Below are 6,792 nucleotides of genomic sequence, written 5' to 3' on the forward strand. Positions count from 1 at the left end.
TTTTTGTTCATCTCTTCAAGCAACTTTTGATATCTCCATTAGATTGTGCTTTAAAAATGATGCCAAATGACATGCATATGACCGATTAAGTGATTTTTCTTCCCTGTCCAATTTGACATTTTTTCCAAAAAATGTTCAGAAAAGCAGATATTGCTCGAAATTTCGAAAATCGGTAAAGAGAAAAGATTATTATTTTTTCATTTTTTACCCATATACCAATTTTTTGCTCTCTAGTACAAATTTAGTTATTTTACAGTTTTTCGAAAATTTGACATTTGCCGATTTCTCAAATTTAGCCAAACCTCAACAAAGTGCTTTATGCCTAACTTATTTCGCAAAAATTTAAAACACCAGAAAAAATTATGCCAAAAATGATGCAAAGTTGATACAGTTTTTAAAAACAGAATCAGATAAATATTTCACTTTATTTCTACTTTTTGCGAAATAGCTTGATACATAAGCATAATTAAGAAACAATATCAATGAAAAGTCAATAATTTATTCTTTACTGCACTTTTCAAACAGTTAAACTTTGATTTACTAATTACGAAAAATTACAACGCAATTAAACTAAGGGAAGGAACTATACGAAAGTAATTTCACTTTTACTAAATATCTTTTATGAGATAGGCATGAACAAAATTACTTCAGAAATCAATTTAGATTTTGAAAACTAAACAATTAGAAATAATTTAGAAAACTTCAGATTGTTCGGTATTCACAAAGTGTAGGTAGTACGCAGAATTTAAATTATGTCTAAAAAAGTATGGTCCTATAATTTGATCGTTTAATATGCCACCCAATACATTCGTCTTAAACGAATATTGATCTCGACATTCGATTACGAAATGTGGGTTTTCTTTTGCCCACCACCTGCAGTTTTGCGAGCTCACAACGCCATTTGAAGAGAACGTCGCTTCATCTGTCCATAAAATTTGATAAGGAAAATGATAATTTTCTTCTTTTTCCCCTTGAAACCAAAAAGAAAAATACAAGCGCATATCGAAGTCCCTTTCTTTTAATGTATTGATAAATTTCGGTTTATGAGGCGTAAATTTATTTTTGTGTAAAATACGTCGTACACTCTCTCGGTTAACATCTGTTCTATCTGCAATATCTTGAATACTTGTTTTTTATGTTCTACGACATCCAAACATATTTCAAATTCCACTTCTGCAGTATGTCTAGAAGGCTGATGTGCTTTTCTAAAATCACTCTCAACCGAGCCAGTAGATTTAAACCTAGCTATTATCCTACTAACTGTTGACTGATGAATATTTCTTGCAGGATGTCTGGCATTGAAAATATCAGCTACTTGTCGGTGACCAGTATTCTCGCCGCATATTAAAACGATTTCAATTTTCTGTTGAAGATTCAGCATTTTTTACAACACACTAGACAACGAATAAACTATTTTAAATCTAAAACTGATAAACACTATTTTGAGTTATTCAACAAATGTCATATGACAATAAAATATTTTGCTTATTCAGTTCAGTTCAATTGTTTCCACAGTACCCTTAGTTTAATTTCGTTGTAATTTTTCGTAATTAGTAAATAAAAGTTTAACTGTTTGAAAAGTGCAGTAAAGAATAAATTATTGACTTTTCATTGATATTGTTTTTTAATTATGCTTATGTATCAAGCTATTTCGCAAAAAGTAGAAATAAAGTGAAATATTTATCTGTTTTTAAAAACTGTATCAACTTTGCATCATTTTTGGCATAATTTTTTCTGGTGTTTTAAATTTTTGTGAAATAAGTTGTATTTAGAATTGCAATTGGTAATAAAAATGCATTGGAAAGATAAGTTAGGCATAAACCACATAAACCACTAACTTTGTTGAGGTTTGGCTAAATTTGAGAAATCGGCAAATGTCAAATTTTCGAAAAACTGTAAAAAAACTAAATTTGTACTAGAGAGTTAAAATTATATATATATATATATATATATATATATATATATATATATATATATATATATATATATATATATATATATATATATATATATATATATATATATATATATATATATATATATATATATATATATCCCGCTATATATAGGTCCTCCACAGGAAACGCAGCAATAAGTCTTCCACCAGAAGGAGTGCGTTTATGATGATTTTAGCCGCGTATATGTGACATTTGCTTTCCATTTATGGTGGAAATGCCTTGAATTGAAACACAATTTTTAAAATTTTGTATGCATGTTGATATCTCTGGGTCTTCCTACCAAACTACGGTTTTTGCCTCATCCGGGTGTATACTTACTTGTTGACAAACTCACAGCTGTAAGTCCTCCGCATATACTCTTGCGATTCGAACTACAGTGGATAGCTCTTCCGACAGTGTTGTCTGAATATTAGTAATCAGTGGGAATCATTGAAGAGTAGTATAGTCAGAGTAAGACAGAGACTGTTATATCTTATTTCATACCCAACTTGCGTTATCTCATTAATGTTTCAAAATGCCGAAATATTCACACAACTATACTTTCCCAGGATCACGTGTTTTTACCCTCTTTTAGGTAAAATCAGATCCCGAAGAATTCTTCGGTATCATATTTCACCTAAAAACTGTGACTGCAGAATTTTTTCCAGTATTAATCTGATTAATTAAATTATAATTGAATTTATGTCATAGAAAATCGTATGCATGTAAATGTTAGACATTTCAATAAAAAAAATGCTTGAAATTTAAATACTTTATTTCTGACCGGGATATTATAAGCTTATATCGTCATAGTTACGCTATCAATAAAGAGGGTTATAACTCCCTTGGGACATTATAGATTTTATAATTCCCTCTAAATACAGTTTCAGTGACATCTTTTGGCATAACATTTTTCCGTGTCAGCCAGTCCAGATATATCTTGTATTCTTTTTGGTATACGGCTTCACTTTTCGATGGAATTAATGATTCTCTTGCTTGTTCAGCTTTTTTCAAAATATCCTCCATTATATTTGGGGGAGAAAACACGTTTTCACCGCAAACACAGCTTGATAACAAAGTTCTGTTTATAAACAAGTAACATAGCAACAACCTAGCAACAAGAAAACTCTACTATAATCAACGGTACCTGATTCAAATATACCGGGAAGGTAATGAATTGGTACATTTTTCCGTTTCAAAAATGAACAAAATTTTATTGAAATCGGTCAGAAATAAAATTATCTATGTACCACGGGAATTAATGAGCCTTAATAACCTCAGGCAATTGCTGTCCCTCGGGCCAGAGGCCCTCGGGACGCAAACTTTGCCATCGGTAATTAAGGCCCTCCTAATTCCCTTGATACATAAATAACTATTATACTGACTACGTTATTCATTACAATATTTTTAAATACAATAATCTTGTGATTTATATGTACATTTCTTGAATTCTAATCACTTATCCATTAGTTTGTAGATTCGAAAACCTTTCCGATTCTAGTAGATCTTCAAGACCATCATCATCTTCGTCTCCAATATTTTTTCCAGTCTCCATTGGAGCATTTGTTTTGGTTGGTTTCCGGGTTTTGCCGTGGTCTTCTTCGGTTACAATTCCTAAACCTAAAGAAGACCACGGCAAAACCCGGAAAACAATCAGAACATTAACGCCAGCCGTTAAAGCCTACAATCCTTTAATGAAGCATTTTTCATAACAATGACAATTTGAGCATTTCAAACCATGTTTTTGTCGGCCACATTTCTGACTATTACATCCAGTTTCACAGGTGCAACAAATAGTTTTGAGCTATATTTTCTGTAAAATTGAGCATAACGCCACTTTAATGTTCCTTTCAGCCTCTATCTGTTGCTGTCAGTTCGTTACCCAGCCATATTTGAAGCTGATGAAATGCCCTGTAACAATGTTGTTCTTCTGCACCTTCTATGGATGGGAGATTTGTCAATATGAAAGATGTAATTTTTACCAATAGATATTTTCGAAATCTTCATTGATTCAGTGTTATTATATTGTCATTTCCATATTTACGAACAGTTTTGTTTAATTGTATTCCATTTTTTGATATTTTTTGATATCTTTGTTCGTATCTTGATTATAAAAAATATTGGTCATTTTTATCATTTAATAAGGAATTTATCATACTTTTTTTCCCTTTCCGATAAATCCAGATATTGTATCGCAACCAGAAAAACAATGCAGAAATGCAACAATATTTTTGAAAGATTCATATTTGAAACAATTAGACGTGAAAAATAGATCTTCTACATTTCCAGAACATGGCTTGAAAAATTAAATATCTTGATTATTTGAATAAAATTTCAATAAATAGCTCAGAATTCTCAGAATTTAACATAATGATGAAAAAACAATTTTCAGATTCGAGTTTTTTCATTTTTTTTTGCATTTTCTGAGACAATTTGCAATAGTAATGTATACTTTTTTCACACCATCAAAGAGTAGAGATCTTAAGGAACAAGAAGCACATAGATTTTTTTAAACATATTTTTACGTGTGAATTTTCAATTGAAAATCAGGGTGCTTTTTTCAGTAGAATATAAAAATAAAATACCAAAAAATTGGTTTTTTGAATTCTTCGCATAAATTTTGAGTTTATGTGAAAAAAGTTACTTGTAGATCTTTTTATTACCTACAACTCTGCCATTCAACTTTCTTTCCATAGGACTTGTAATTTTGCCGGAAAAACCGTTTTTTACTTTTAACTCATCCCCTTCCATTTTCCGAGCTTAGATCGCCCGTAATTTTTTTTCATTTTATTTTTGTCATATTTGCTTCCTTTTCCAATGGGTTTCATCTACAAATGAACTTAGTTGGCATTATCAGAGTAATGAAGCGATTAATATAACATGCTCCAGAAATATTTTCACATGACGATTGTGAGATTATGACAATTGATATTGAATTCAATTGATGAAATGTTAGATCTCACATTATACTGTTGTAATCTAATCACTTCTTTTCCACAAACTAGTTGAACGATTTGAACCATTTCGCTCATTAAATTTTGATTTTTGGTATATTACTTGAGATTAACTTTTTTGAATTAGAAAAGGCCAAGCAAACCCACTTCTGAATTTACAGTAATAGTAAATTGCAATTATCATTAACAAATTGAGGCGAAAAAAATTACATTCAGTTATTCGTTCATATCTCAAAAACTATCAACAATTGAGGAATTGAAAATAGATTTTAACAGAGGAGGAATTATTCAATTACATAGTCCCAAACTCTCGAAACCCTACCACCTTTATTTATTATTTCAATTCACCTTCGAAAATAGGGCTCCAACCCATATCACGACATGGACATATCGGTAGTGAACGGCACCGACATTTTTTTATGTTGTTTTTTTTATGTGTATGTTCACATTATATCAAAAAATAATAAAACTGAATGACATCAGTAGGTACCTTTCTATTGAATGAAACTCAATAGTACGTATGATCTAAATAAATTACTTTCAAGAAAAGAATTTCACCTGAATACATTTTTTGGAATCACCGCGCTGATGAGGCCAATAGCCAGAAACACGTGTCCGCGGTTTGCCCCCCTATTTTTTGAGTGTTGTGTCCACGAATTATTCCATTCTTGATTTGTATCATACACACTCGATAAAATCTCTATCTGTATTTATATCCTGGACCCGGATGTCACGCTGCCTCCGTGGTCATGTTAGATGTAGCCTGGGAATTCTAGGTCTTCTAACTGGAACCACAAATGTGCGGTTGGCTCCTGTTGTTGACTCCGTACGTTTGTGTTGTATCCTGATTTCGATATATATATATATATATATATATATATATATATATATATATATATATATATATATATATATATATATATATATATATATATATGTTTTTATGTACGTAGAATATTCAATTCTATTTTTTTCTTGTGGAAAAAAGGAGTTTTAAAAGCCTCAACACAAAAAGGGGATGATATGTGAGTATTTAGAAATAGCGTGCTGTTACAATCGGGTATTTTGGTTGGATGATGTGTATATTTTGTAGATATACCATTGGCAACACTGGAGGTCAGTTTTCGTGGTTTATTCGATATTAACAAATGAACAAAATGAGAATTTAAATTATGCGACGAGGAGTTGAAAAATATTTTGAAGAAGGAAGGTTGAAGACCAGCGATACTAGGTCGGAAGGTATTGAGCGGTAAGGTGGCAACTTATGCAGCATAGTCTCAGTTAATGAAATCTATGAGCTAGTTGAAAAAGGGTGGAAGGTTGAATAGGCCCACTCACTTCTGACTCAATAACCTAGTTAAAAAAGAATACATTGAAAAAATGTAATAATGAAAATTGAGATGAAATGATAAAAACAAATGATGAAAAGAGGTAATAAGAATGAATACTTCAAATCGAACAACTTCACGACGTTTCGATTTCATTAGTATCCAAAATCGCCTTCGGTTGATGACTGGTATTATTCATTTTTTCAACTTACTATATTTTTCACACTGTATTCAATAATTTTTTTATATTTTCCTTTCGAAATAAATGTCCTTGCCAACTCGTATTCATTCGAAGTTAAAATTTTCTTGCACTCGACAAACCCTTTGGTAAGAATTTGTTTATCATTTGTAAATTTATGATCGGAACTACTCATGGATCGAATACGTCCGAAAGAATTAGGGGCATATTATTTACAGCTGATTCATATGTCAAAATATCGAAAAACGAACATTTTTTCCATAAAGCAAGTCAAAATCAAGCATCCATCACTCAGGCACTTCTAGCGCCCTCTGACGGTTTTGCTGATGATGGCCCTCATTCGATTGGCATAACTGGTTTTGACTACCCTCTTA

Source organism: Leptinotarsa decemlineata, unplaced genomic scaffold, assembly GCF_025532065.1.
Source record: "Leptinotarsa decemlineata unplaced genomic scaffold, Ldec_3_MD MMD2_tig00004067_RagTag_RagTag, whole genome shotgun sequence".
Taxonomy (NCBI): Eukaryota; Metazoa; Arthropoda; class Insecta; order Coleoptera; family Chrysomelidae; genus Leptinotarsa; species Leptinotarsa decemlineata.